At 37.3% G+C, this 15,167-nt stretch overlaps 2 long non-coding RNA genes across 2 annotated transcripts; one reads left to right on the plus strand and one right to left on the minus strand.

Moving 5' to 3' along the window:
- Positions 1–7,232: 7,232 nt before the first annotated feature.
- Positions 7,233–7,599, minus strand: LOC117232647. Its single transcript, XR_004493162.1, has 2 exons — positions 7,488–7,599; positions 7,233–7,392 (listed from the first exon to the last, which is right to left on the minus strand). It is a non-coding gene; the product is annotated as an uncharacterized LOC117232647 (long non-coding RNA).
- A 6,270-nt stretch (positions 7,600–13,869) lies between these two features.
- Positions 13,870–14,705, plus strand: LOC117232648. The gene is made up of 2 exons (XR_004493163.1): positions 13,870–13,982; positions 14,058–14,705. It is a non-coding gene; the product is annotated as an uncharacterized LOC117232648 (long non-coding RNA).
- The last annotated feature ends 462 nt before the right edge of the window (positions 14,706–15,167 follow it).

Here is a 15,167-nt window from a genome sequence, read left to right on the forward strand (position 1 = left end):
CCAAAGGAAAGTTTGAAGCGCGTCTAACCTCGAATGATTTACTTGGGATGTAAATCATTTCTCGCGAAGGCTGTGTCGAGGTGTGCTACGTCCCCGCGTGAATTTCCAGAAACGATTCGTATCTCGTTCGTTCCACTTAGCTCGTTGGGATATCGAAGACCCTCTCGAAAGAACTTTTTCCTCGTTTTTCCCGGCTCCACTCAGGCTCCTCCCATTTTCCACGCGGAGGAATTCATCTCGTGGAAAACTTTCAGTTTTGTTCTTCCCTCTTGCGCGCGTTCCTCCGTGTGATTGCTCGTCCGCGGAAAAGAAGGAAGCGAAGAACCGATGCCAAGGAAAACTTTGAATATTTACAGATAGGGCGCGTTCCGACATTCAAGGGGGCAACCTTTAAAATTTATTAGCGAATATCGATGAAATTCCAGCACGTTTTAAGGTGAGGGAGGAACGAGAAGGAGCGAGAGAGCGAATGTTCGAGGTGAGCGCGTGCGGCTAGAAAAATCTCACCGAGGACTATTTTTTTGCGAAAGAAACGGTGGAACCGGATAACGGAAGTTTAAATTAAATTTCGAAAGGAGAAACGTAAGTAAATTATCGTAGGTTTTCTTACGTGAATTAGGAAACTCAAGTAAAAACATGAATTCTCTATAATATTACTATTTATCAAACAATTGCTCAAATGAGAAATAGAATTGGTTACTAAATTATTTCCCTAGAAATTGCTTTGGACGATTAATGGACTTGAACGAATGCGAAAGTAAAAGAATAAAATTGAAAACGATTTATCGAATTCTTGCAATAAGAAACGTACGATCTATAGAAAAAGATATTAACAATTCCATATTCTACTTTTACAAACTACGTTTTCTCGAAAATTATAAGCATTTATTTCAGGAAAGTTAGGTTTAAGGAAATTGAGTCGAGAATCCTAAAGAGTCACTCGAGAGGTAGAAAATTCCAAGTTAAATTTCCTAGAACGCAAAGAGGGAAGATTCTTTAGTTTCTTATGCAGATTGTGTACAATTTATACAGAACGGTTTTGTAATTCTAACGAACACAAACATGGAATTAATTCTTTCATGCAGCAGCCTGGTCGTTTCCTCTCGTGGTTAGAAACAGACACATTGTCCTTTTAATATGCGACGGAATAAAACATCATTCGGTTAGGCGAACTTCCTCACATTTTTTCGCGTCGACTTTTACACACAGAACCCTGAATATTCATCAGTAAAGTACGATGAGAAAGTTCAATCTGCAAGAAGTGGACGACCGACTTCGTTAGGGTGTTCTCTCTTTCAGTTCAAAGTTTCGGTCTGGACCGGAGCTTCGGATAAACTTTGATAAGGTAACATTGTTACCCGTACCCCTGACAAACGAATAGCTTTTTACTTTGTCAGAGAACATACCCGATATCGCTTCGAGGTAGATAGATCGGATACAAAATTAGGAATGTTGTGCGTAAGATGAAAACTTTCGATAATTTCATTCGACTAAAGATAAGTTCGTACTTCGCGATGAATGTAAAAATATGGCGAAGAAACATTAATAACAAGCTGATTGGTTATTCGACTATTGAGATTGCTTGGTCAAATGTTGTGTTCGTTCGGGGTTGGTTAGAGTTTACATGTAGTTATTATTAATATTAATAAAAGACCACTCACAACTGTGGGAAACAAATAGAATAGACCGATTGCTAAGAACTAAAAATGATAAAATAAACTATCGATGACGAGAACCAAGTTCTTGGAGATGACAAGTAACGACAAAACGATGAGTAACAACTAAGGATTACAACTAACTATTAGGTTCTTGCTAAGCGCGATCAACTCGCAGTCGACCCCTCCCACTAATAAAAGGATAAAGGAGCTGGGCGCTGGTGGACGACGGCTCGACAATGATCCCTACAGGACAAGACTGGATATTACAAAATATCGAAAACCGTTAGGCTCGGTACCAAGGATCTAGATTTCAGAAGGTCCTTTGGGATATGACTTTATGATAGTTCGCTAGCATGGAACCGAACAACGACTGACCTGTAACCAACGAATTTTCACTAAGTGCCGCATGTGGACTGTAGACCGGCTTGCTAAGGAAATTTGTCGATTGACGAATTAAAAGTACACGACGCTTCGCTGTATCATAAAGTTGTCCCATTGTATTTCAATCATTGCACGATCGGTCGTGGTTTCTCCAGCAGCCGAATTATAACGTAACAACCTGTGCGCACGATAACCGGATTACGCGTGCCTGCGTGCATCGAACCGAAATTAATTCGGTTATAGCCATGACGCGACGTCGAGGAGAAAGAAAGAGAGTAAAAGCGCGTTGGAATTGGCCGTAAGAAAAAGGAAGAAGGACGATAGTGGAGGGGAAAAGAAGAAAGATTCTCCCCTTATCCGGGGCGCTGTTCGTTGTTTGTAACGGGCGACTGGCATCAAAATGGGAAAAGAGGTGGAAGGAAGTGTCGCTGATGGGGTAGCTAATGAAGAACAGCCAGGATAATGTCGTTATAATAAGTAGTTGCGCCGTAGATGGTATGGTAGTGTTTTATAAGTCAAATGGTCCGCACGCTTAAGGATTTTAAATGTCCTTACAGACGTTAAGTGACTCGGAGTGGAAGTCAGATAGCGCTTTATTGTCATCAGCCAACCGTGCTCTTCTTTACACCAACATCGTTTTCCTCTGCCTCTGCTAGACCATAGCCACTTATTCTTTTGTCGTCCGTATACGTCGCGTCCTCTTTTCATCTTTCTTTACTCGAACCAAGATAGATCCTCGAATCGCAAGTTTCCTAGTAGAGTCGCCGATTAAACAAATGTAGCATTTCCAGGTTTTCATGATAATAATCGTTATTTTGTACAACTAAAAAAACTGCAACATATCTTTTCATTTCATCAATTTATTATTATCAAGAATACAACGCAAGTTCTATTTATATCCAATATTTGATTATCCAATTCTGTAAATATTATTATATTTATAATAATAATAATACTGATATAAATTATATTATTATAATATTATTATCTTAATATTATACCTATAATAATATAAATGATAGTCAGCATCGATTGATTAGCATTTAAAAAAATTATTTAATTATTTTTCTAGAAAGATAAAAAATTTCTCATTTCTCAGAAAAATACAAAGCCTATGTGCCTTGCTACTCATTAAGTAAGCGACACGTTTCGTTTAATAAAACCGGAGTAATAACGACAGTAATGACTAGAGTGTGAAAGAATAGTCGAGAGTCGCTTGCAACGGAAATTCTTTGGATGAATATGCATGCGTCGAGTGTGTGTGACTATGGAAACGCTGTTGGGAACGGTACGCTCTCTCGTTGCATTCTAACCCGATGATTTGTTTCTGCGTTTTGCGATGAAAAATTTTCAAAGCCTATAACCTCCTTCTCGTAAATTCTCCCCCACTTTCCCAAAGAAAGAAGAACAATCATTCGGAATATTTGCGTTCCTGTAGATTTTTTGTCTGCTCGCGATAGCTTTATGATTTTAAGCCTGTAGATTTTTTGGAGTATGTCGTTTATGATAACGTGGAAATCCATCCGGCTGTTCGTCCAACAATATACGGAATATACGATGTCTGACTTATTTCGGTTTGTTTCCACTGCGTACGCTATTCATCCGAATGAAAAGTTACTTGCTTAAAATTTTACTATATATTCTGTATGTTTTATTGTATTTCACTGTATGTTTATAGTGGCACGACCGAAAATTTGTATTTTATTTAAGAATAATAGAAATAAAATACAAAGAAATAAAAATATAAAGAAAGAAAATCGTTTTAATAGCAAGGAAATTGTGTAAAGTCTGTATATACGAAGAATCACGATATTTGAACACTTATCATAGAAAACTTTATATCGTAATTTGATAATTCATAATTTGATAACTGTAATTCGATCGATTGAAAACAATCCCGTATACGCGAAAGATTAATTCTCCCATGTCGAGGAACGCTTTACCTTATTTCGTGTTATTTACTTTTCCGTTCTGTTTTCCAATTGCATTTGAAAGGAACGGTGTGCCAAGCCAGTTTAGTTATCAGCCGCAAAAGAATGCACTTGGGAAATTGAGCTAGTCTATTCCTCATTTAACGTCGCACGGAATGCGGCTTGTGAGCAATACGCGAAACGTCATTCTCTGTAGCAATCGGTAAATTTAATACTTCTATGCAAGGAGGTGAAATAGTCGGTCAAGGTGTTACGCTATTCTTGAAAGCTTCGGCTATTTGCCGGGCTGGTAATCTTCTGGGAAAAATTCTCCATGCGACGCGCGATCAGAAAATGCGGCACAACGATCAGCGATTGTGAGTTCACGTGTGCCCCGATCAATCGTTCTCAGGGCCGTGGGAAAGCAACTTTTCCCGTCATACGGCAGAAGAAAAATTGTCCGACCGTTCCGCAGCCCGATTTAAGCAACCGAGACCTTTTAAAGCGACCTTCCACGTTTGTTTGAAATTTTTATTCACTTTCGTAATCCGGTCATTCATGGTCAGAGACATTGAGCTCGACGGTAATTCCTTACCATTATAGTGAATCATTTTTTATATGTTGGATGATGTATGACGTTTTATATATATTGGAAAATTATATCGTAATTTCTAGAATTTCGTAAGTTTTATACTACCTAGAAATTGACCATTACTTTAATCATACACTCCTATTCGTATGTAAAATTATTATTTGAGGATATCTACGGTCGTTATTTTCTCGATTAATCGAAATCATCTTAACAAAGCGATCATTCGTGTAAGATTATGGTTTAAAATACATACGATACGTGATATATAAGTAATACGTAAATACAAGAAGAATACAATAACAATTGTTAATCTCACCCTTTCTCCTACTTTTTGTCTTTAGCCGTAAACTTAGCGTAATAATAATTTATCAAATTACACCATCTACATCGAATCTTTCCTATTCAATTTCTCGATCCTTTCATTTACATTTATCCATCATTAATGAACCAAAAAAATTAAATGTCACACGAACATCGCAACAATCGATAATTCTCGATTATTCAGTTAAACAACCAACGAAACTAACTGGTATAGTTGGATAACGGGTTCTTTCTAGACGCAAGACAGCTCGCTTTGAACGCTTCAAAACGATACATATACGTAACATAATAGAAAACGGAAGGAAGCGACGAGTTGCAGCAACTGAAGCGAACAGAGGGGAGTTGAAGGTAGGAAGCGGCCATCCAGTTTCTCTACTCCCTCTTCGTCATTCCATGGGTTGCCAGAGACAGCCGCAGAAACTTGAGAATTTATGGCCCTGTGGCTTGCGGATTTTCGTTTTCTACCGAATACCGCACGATCGTTGTTGGAAATTCCGCGCCTTCGTACGACGACACCAATGGAGACTCAATTAATATTTATGGAGATGCCTCGATTTCGTCCCTCTCGCTATTCCTTTGGTTCATACGACGTCGGTTAAGCTTCGTGGGACAAAAAGGAATATCGTTTTTCCGATCAGCTGCACGTTTAACATCGATTTCAACCGAGATCTTTACGGAACTGGCCTTTCAACTGATAAAAGAAGATCACGAGGCTCCGATTTGGACGAAGCTCTGGAAGTTCGAAGAACGGCCAAACCATCAGATTTCTTTTTTTTTTTTTTTTTTTTAGCTACAATAATCCAAATTTAATAATTTAAAATAAGTGGAAATATTTGAAACATACCTTGTTAGAGAATTTTCACACTTTGTATATTCCATAAACTTGTGACGCAGTAAAATTCTGCGATTTTCTATTGAATTTATGGTACAACGTTTAGTTTATTATAATTATTATGGAGAAGCAGATTTGTTTATATTCTCACATTTTTGATAACGCTTCAATGGTTTCTCATGCACCAACGAAGACACATTAAATCGAGAAAAATATCTGTTGAAGCGAAAACAGAGAAATTTTGAATTCTTGAAGCCAGCAGATCTGAATATGTGCTATACAATTTCAACTTACATAATAAGGGTTAATTGGAAGGCTGAGAAGCATAGAAATGTAAGTCAATGCAGTATTGGTTTCCACGAAAGAGTATTCTACGTTTATTGTTATAAAAATTCCATTGTATTTGATCAGATAATAAAAACGTATCGCTACAAAGAACAAAGTTATATCATAATTATTATAATTATGAACTTAAGAGGATCAAACTGTTTTAGAAGTCGAAGCACGTGGCTAAATCCAAATTCTTAATATCTCGATTTACTCCGCGCTGCCTTTGATTTGAACGAATTCTTAATTTTCAGATTTTGAAACGAACGTTTATGATAGTACTTCGTTTCGTATCATATCTCCTCTTTCTTAAGCATCTCGCGTCTAGACAAGGAAGAGTTATTTATGGTCTAAGTAATATTTATGCTGCCCTTCTTCGATAGTAGAGCATAAGTTCATCACGACCCCTGCCGTAAAAGAAGCGAAAGTTTACACGGAGATGAGCATAGTTTGTTCAACTATGTTTTGATGAGATCCTCGTCGAGGATACTCCAAATCCGGTTAAGTCGCGCTTTCGCCGTCTATTTTCGCTCATCTTTGCACGGCTCTCTGCTATTTTATGAATTGAATCGTTCAGCAACGTAAACGAGCCGCGCGCTGACCAACGAGCAATAAAAAGAGACACTGTTGAAACGTGAAATAAAAGCCGGAGGAAAGACTTTTGTTTATGACCTCCTCTATCCGCTTAAAGCTAACACTGTCTTGTTCAATGAAATTTTTAGAAGCTGTCATAAAATGATGTCTATGAATTTTTAAAGAAGTCGAGGGTTGTTTTGCAAGCCAGGCTGTAAATTTAAAAATTCCAAAGGGGAAAAACAAGAGATTTATTCAAGAAACTTTAACTGTATCGAAAAGGTCACCAAATGAAATTGTATACCTAAATATCTTCTTAAATATATAGGCAATAAATATTATTTTGTATATTGATTCATTTCACCCTAATTATAGTAAATTACCGCAATTATTTAATTATAGTATCACTTCACATTTGTTCACAACAGTTCTTTAGTAATTTCAAAAAGAGCTTTGATAGCTCTAGTTGTTAGATATTCTCCGAAAAACTATTAGATTTACTAAATTGAAATTTCGTTCCCTTCTCCCATTCTTTTTTCTGATACTAGTCGACGCGTTTCTCTTACACTTTATTCGCAATCACTTTGGTAATGTTCTTGGAACTACCTACAAAAGTTCGGTTTTCTTTTTTCACTTTCTTTTTATTGACTAACTCGGTACGCTTTGTATTTTATAAGTGTGACGGCGCGGACGATCGCGTTGCTTGCTGCGACATTGAGAATAAAACAAAGGATAGTCGAGTAGCGGATCTGCGAAAGACCATTTTTCCGGTCAGGAGTCGTGGCTGGTTATGAACCTCTGTAAAAACGGAAACGAAAATTCCCCGGACGGAAATAAAGGTAAATTAAAGTACAGGTGGCAGGTTGTTTAAAATGTAACAGCCAATTACCGACCCTCTGACGTTGCTGGTCCCGTCGATCGTGCCAGCGGTTGTAGCATCTTTTCCCACCGATCTTCTTTGACCTTGGTCCTTTATCAGCTTCTTGGTGTCACGCGAACCAGTCCTTTTCCTAAAAAAATGTCTTTATTTCAATATTTCAGTGACAACATTATTTATTGAATACTAAACCGTCCAATAAGGCTATGTTTGTTTAAATGGATACAACTTCACTTTAGGTAATTACACTGATTTGTCTTAAATTTGAAGTAAATGTTATTAATTTCTTACGATAATGTGACAATTAATTAAAGTAGACATGTACGCAGAAAACTGCGATATAAAATTTTCTACATAAGTGTCCAAATACTTTTGTGTACGTATCCTGTGTCATAAATGTATCCATGTTTTATTTTCTCGTGCTATTTTTTTTTATAGACGGAATTTAAAAAATGAGCAAATAAACCACAATAAAGTGCATTCCATGTGTCACGTAAACGTTTTTAGAATTCGTTTCGTCGTATCCGGATTTGCTTGTAACAGAGAGAGAGAGAGAGAGGAGCCAAGAAGCAGGATCATAGCTGTTTCTTCGCTCGATCCGGACACACAACATTAAATCTTTATTGTTGGCAACAAATGTTCTTCCCTTTGCATTTCCCTCATTTCCCTTCCTCTGTAAACCCTATCTCCTTCCTCTTTACCTTTCCCCCTTTTTTCTTTTTTATTTTTTTCTCCGCATCTCGTCACTGTCCTCACGTAAGAGGATCATTCTCGCGTAGTTTTTATCTTCCACTTTGTTCCCATCCCTTACGCCCCTTTTAAACCAGCCAATTCGCCTCTCGAACGAGAAAGTGGTCTGGGACGAAATGCAGGAAGAGCGTGGAATTATCTGGTTTCTAGCGGATAGCCAGTTATCCAGGGTACGATTACGCCCGAGTTATGTCCGGATGTCCTGCCGACGTCGAGCGCCACTATCGTCTCTTTTTGCGCCAGTCGCGAGAGTGAGGAAATTGTTTCGCTCACGGCCACTCCACAGTACATCCAAGAACAGACGATAATCCGAAATTTCATTTTTCCTTCTTTCCCTTGATCGTTTCGTTGTCGTGTCGGATTATGGCCCAAGTGAAAACGCCCCACGGTTAGTCAGACTATATTTAACGCATCGTATGTTTGAGATTTTCCAACGGAGAGGGAAATTGATATTAATTTGGATAAGTAACACGGACATGACGGATTAGAATTTAATGTCTGATAATATTGCTACACATATTTTTAATTATAACTATATTTATTCTGAACGTGTATTAAATTAGTAATACGTATATTTTGCGTGGATGCCGAAAGTAGAACGTATCGTGTTTGGTCAGACGTTAGGTGATAATATCATTTAAGAAGCTTTTGTTGTTCTTAATTATAATCGTATCGGAGAGCATTAATTTTATGTTCAATGATACGACATATCTGCAGTATATATATGGAATATATCGTATTTTATCAAACAATAGATGTCGTTCTATTGTACAATGCACATTATATTTCAATCCAATATTTTCTTCTAAGAAATTTTGTTTCATAATGTCGTTACACGTGTCACGAGCCTTCCACCAATAAAATTTTCTTTCCCTTTGTTTTTCTACTTTTTCCTTTAATTATTAATAAAGTACCAAACTTTCCCTTCAAGAAGATATTCTTGATCTTGATTAATCTTAAACCAGCAATACTGTAACGAATGCCTCTACTATACATCGCTTTGTTGAATTAATATTTTGCAATCCCGTCAAGTAGATTTGTATTTCATAATGGGAAAGACGAGCTTTCTCAGAAGTTCAAACACAGCGTTCGTTTATTTTTTAATATATCGACAGAGGATCAGGCAATAGCATCGTTATCGGTCTTTTTCCACTTCTTTTAACTTATCGTCTTCTAGCAACGCGCATTACGAAGATGCTCGAGAGGATGAATGTTCGAGTCGATGGCCCTCGATGTTGAAGTGGATGAAGGCCTGCGGTACATAAGCCTGGTCCATTAATCAGGTCGCAAACGGCATTTCGCAAGCTCAGAGCTTGCGACTCGAGCTCTCGGTATTGGCTAGTCTGCCTTTTCAGAATTTATAGAGGCCTGACGAACGTTGATCTTCTTACGATAAGATACCGTGTCCCTCGAAATGTAGTCATTTTTTCCACCGATTCTTCGTTATTGATGTTTGAAAAAATATTACTTTGCCCCGGTTCGGCTATTTATCGGCCTTTATCTTTTGATTCGATATTGTCTTTCGCTATTCGGTTGCCAGACCTAAATAACCCGACGAACGAGTTAAAAAAGAAAGAAGGTAAGTTATGGTCGTCGGTATGAAATTACATGGGATTTTTAATTTTCTGTTCAAGCATAAATACGTCAGATTCTGATAACAACGTTTTGTCAGTCTTTCCGTTATGACGGGATAATTAAATCTGTTTTATGTCTCTATATACTCACAGTAGGCTTCGTAGTATCATTTATATTAAAATATAGCTGCGAATAGAATTCAAATGGAACCAAAATCGAGATTTCTTTCACTCTTTGAATACCATAATGAGAGCATTGGACATTTTATATATGTTATGTATCGCGTACGCTTTGTATATTTTGTACATTTAAATTTCTCATAAACGTATAAAAATCCGCGGTTTAGTTATCACTTTTGTAATTAAAATGTTTAAGTATATCAGAAATTATAGATAAATAATAAATCGTCGTACTGCAATATTTGTTTTACGATAGAAATACATCTTGACGAAATTAAGTATGTGTCCAGGCACTTTTGAATACTACTGTATCTCTGTGCACGATTGAACCACATTGCATCACGTAATAAAAAGCACGCCACAGTTTTCATCTGGCTGTCTTCTGCGGTTTCATTCATCGCACATAAGCCCGCAATTTGTTAGTCTGCGGGTGCAATTTTGTCCTTTCATTGCGCTACTCTCTTCAAGACGGTGTAGTAGCGACCGTATTCCTTTTTTTTTCTCTCTTGTCGACGAAACAATTTCAGGCAGGGCTTTACACCGATTTACGCGGTTGAGGGACCGGCGCCTCTCTCGACGGGTTCGGCTCGGCTATTCCGCAGTGCAGTCCAATACCGTGGATCCCCGGAATTATACGAAGAAGGAGGAACTATTTATCAGGCACGTATACCGGGACAGGCGTCCTCTGCGTAATCCAGCAGGGAACACGAGAGAAGCGGACAAGTTGCCATTGTTCCAACAGCTCGAAACTCCGCGAACTCGTGGATCTCCGACTCCGTTTGCAGCCATCGTCCTTCCATCCCGCTGTTTCCGTTGGCTTTGCCCAGTCCCATTGTGTCCCATTCCTCGGATGGCAGGACCAATAGACTGAGATATAGGGTCGTCGTACGAGCAGCTTGACACGACTAGCCCAAACGGAACCAAAGACCGCGAATCCAGCTGATGTTCTTGTTTCGAGGCTGCCGCTGCTGAATACCGCCACTTTGCCGCTTAATCGTGGTCTTCGTCTTCATATTGTCTTCGCATAAATGGCAGATTCCTCTGGTAAACCTTCGAAATGCCACGCAATTCGTGATACCAGATGCCGGCAACCCCGATTATCACGATAAATCGCGCAATTGTCTTTTTAAAAGGTCGCCATATCGGAACAACGAGCAATGGCCTGGCCATGAAGGAATTTCGGGGCAAGCCGCTTCTATTCCGTCGAGCAGGCTAATAATGTTGTCGGAATAGCTACTGGCACGGGTCGAAGGATTTAAGTAGTTGGGTATTTCGGATTGATCCAAGACTGGTAATATTTTCTATCGTTATTAATTCAGACATTGAGAACAGATCGATTTAGTAATATCTTTTAAATCATATGAAAGAAACGAAAATAATTTTGAACATTTATTTTGAGAGCAAACATCGAAGAAATCTAATCACATCGTCTTGAAGATTCTCTCAAACTATATCGTCTACAAGGAAAATATTTTTTGATTTATCAAAAACCATAGAGGTGATCAGAAAATTATGCGAAGTAAAGTACACCTATGTGTCTTACTTGCGTCATTGTAATTTCTTTATTCCTATTTTGCCTCCTAAAACTTTTTTCGAAATCAATATTTTGAATTTTTATAAGCTTTCTCCGTATTTCCATCGAGGAAAGCTTTACTTTATTCGGATAATAACAATAAAAACAAACAATAATTCTATTATCTAATCGTTCAATTACCATTGCACGATATAAGAGTTTGTTTCAAGATTTATTACCCAATTCGTCCAACTGGCGTATGTATCTTACTGAATAGCTCCCTGAACAATCCAATTTCGCCAGTAGGTCAATCAATTTACATGATTTGTTTCGAGGAAGATAGCCTTAACTAAATTGTATTGTACTGAAGTTTGCTCAAAATGTAAACACAAGTGCTTACCTTGTTAAGGTTTCCGAGCCATTGATTTATCATGGAACCAACAAATCTTATAATTGCTTTCGCTTATAGCGGGTCGTTAGTAGACATATAGCGTATAGTCGATACATTTTTATACTTATCTGCAAATTTTATTTTTTTTTTCATCTGATTTATTTTCGTATCACAAAATATAAATGATATAATGATATAATATTATAATTTAGTATACACGTAGTACACATAAAAGTACGAGGACATTGATTTTAATATGTCAGATATGGCAAAGATTTAATGCCATAGAACTTTAATGAAAGACTGTAACAATTTTAGCGAACCTACGATTCAAATGGCTTTTAAGCGTACTGCCGTAATCATAAGCGCGACTATATCCAATGGCTGTCGCCGTTTAACACATTAATTCATGGCTGTGATATACATATATTGGCTACACCGTTCCCACTTACAATTACAGACTTCGAATAGTTAACAGTTAATACTGCTGTGAAATAAGGTTATTCTGCGGTACACGTGGAAAAATGTATTCCCAAAGGTCGATTCGTTTCACGCAAAGCTTTTTCCATGTTAATTGTTTCGAATGTACGTATCGTGTGCTGTTTTGAAAATACACGCGTTCCACGCGATAAAGTAACCGAAGATAGGAACATTCCCACCGTGTCTGTTCCCACGTCGAACACACGCACTGTCGTTCGTTTGACAAAGTGATCGTAAACGCGAACACACTTTTATTGTGCGTACAAAGCAAACGCGTCAAGTTGGTGATTCCCAAAGGTCTTAGCCTTCCACTAATGCATATCTGAACTTTACCGGTAGGGTAACGAGAAACGTCAGGGAAACGAAGCTTTGTCAGCAATCTATTTGCTCCGATCTTAACATAAACGAATGGAAGTGGAATCTCGTTGATGTTAATAGACAATTCAATATTAGAATGTAGTTTCGTTTTCATAAATAAAAGATCGCAGAAGACGATTAAAAGAAAAATATTAAAGTCAAGTATTACGCAGATTCTGTATGACACGAGATCTTTTATTATTATTATTATTATTATTATTATTATTATTATTATTATTATTATTATTATTATTATTATACCGATGATGCTTTTATTATTTTCTGTATAATCGGAAAGTTTAGAAAATCTACGTTTGCTTTGATTCAATTAATTACGACAAGAGATTTCACAGATACGCCTGTAAGAACTGTATGGGATAGAGGAACTTCAGTACGACTGAGAAGAAACTTTTGCCGCGAGAATAATTGATCTTGCTAGACGTGGAAGACGAATGATCGTCGAAGTCCGACTATTGAAAAACCTAAGAAACGCTGACAAAGGAGGGAATTTTTCAATGAAATTCAATTAGTCCGACAATTCGAGGATATCTTCGCACATCTTTCTTTATAAATGATTTGAGTGCCCAATAAAACTACTTGAATAATGATTACATTAAATTCAAGAAAACATTGCATTAAGTAAAAATAGAAGAAATCAACTATGTCTTAAATAATATTCGTAGTCATCGTATGCAGTGACTTTCAAAATTGTTGCAACATCGTTTGAAACTGAACAGTTTCTTAAAAATTGAACCGCGTGACTTCGGTCTTTTTTTTTGAGAAGTTAGAAGCATTAATTTACTAGACGACGTATAAGACAATTTTCTAAAAATTGCAATTGGTCGGAAACGCGAAGAAAGAAGTGAAAATAGTATTTTCAACTTTCGTCATCTGGACTTGTAATGAAAATTTCAACGACACATTTTCCACAATTATATCAGTTATATATTGCCTGCAACAGATATTTGCAGGTCATTGTGTGTTTTTTTTAAATTAAAATTATCATTTTAATTCTATATTTTCACATATTCCATCATACATTGCGATCCTTAATTTTCTATATTTCTATAGGATGAAAGAAATCCAAACGATGAAACCATGATTGAAAAAGCTCGTGCGATCCTCTGGTTCAAGTTAAACGACAAAGCAGGATGAGCATCACAGAACGAAATTTGTCTCGGAGGAATAATCGATCCTAAGTAGAAACAAAAGGTCGTACGATGTTCCGAGGTCGAGATCATGGAAAATTATTCCACGTAGCGTCTGGTAGGACGAAAGATATTTCAAACACGACGACCGAGTCTTGGTCAAGTTTTTCAATTACGAAATACACGTGTCCAGGACGTGCACGGAAGAGATATAATTGAAGGAAGACCAGGCTGGATGAAATGATCGATTATCATGCGTTGTTGAGCAACCGTCGCTCACTCCGGAGTCTCCAATTACATCTTTATCGGACAGAGCCATACCTACGCGCCACTACGATACATCATCTTTCCGCTGCTAACTCATAAGACGAAGTTTCGAGGTTGAGCAAAGATTTATGCCAGTTGGCTCGAGCGACGGAACGAACTCGCAACATGTTTCTCTCGAGTTTTCCTTTCTCGACTCGAGCATCGTGCGAGTTCATCGAAGAAATCATTCCTCGCACAGTTGTTGGCTGAATAGCCTCTCCTTGGGACCATCGACTATTTTTCGTTGGAATTTCTTTCGTCGAGAGGAAGTCAAAGATTGTTAAAGTCACTTGATCTTAATGATAGCTATTGTGTTTTTGTGTCTTCCTTTCTCTTTGATATGATAATTAGAAATGGAGCTTAAATGAGAGACGATTAATGTAAATGAAGTGTAACTGTTGAATAATGGTGGCTACTAAATTTAAATAAACGATTATTCCAATTTATTTCGCTCATTTACAATCTGATTTTCTCCGTTATATCATAATAATACGCGCTATATTATATATTCTTAATAAAAAGTGGAAAATAAAAAGTTCCGATGTATTTTTAGAAATCACGACAATCGATGCAACAATTACGCCATACAATTGATTTCATTCCTCGTTACAGTACTTCTAAATGATTCTTCTTTCTTTAAGTCCATTGTATCGACTTTTATTTAAACGATAAGTCATACTCTATAGAAGAACAGTCGCGCGTAATTTACCAAAATTCCTCCAATAAATTATGAACAACGACAAAGTATCATAAGAAGATCCAACTACTTGATTTTTTCTAAAAGTACCTCTTCCTTACGATTCCTTCCTTCTTTTACGATTGTCGTGCATCTATTTACTGATTCCGATCAGTATGTGTAGAAGAATGATGTACGTTACCATCAAGAACAAATTAAAGGAATGGCAAGCGGGTCTAGAAATGAAAGTAGAAAGAATCGCATTCAGATTTCTCATTTGTTTTTCAACACGATTTCTCCATGTTGCGGCCTGTGCACGAT

The sequence above is a fragment of the Bombus vosnesenskii genome, unplaced genomic scaffold (genome assembly GCF_011952255.1).
Source record: "Bombus vosnesenskii isolate JDL3184/JDL3185 unplaced genomic scaffold, Bvos_JDL3184-5_v1.1 scf7180000013289, whole genome shotgun sequence".
NCBI classification, from domain to species: domain Eukaryota; kingdom Metazoa; phylum Arthropoda; class Insecta; order Hymenoptera; family Apidae; genus Bombus; species Bombus vosnesenskii.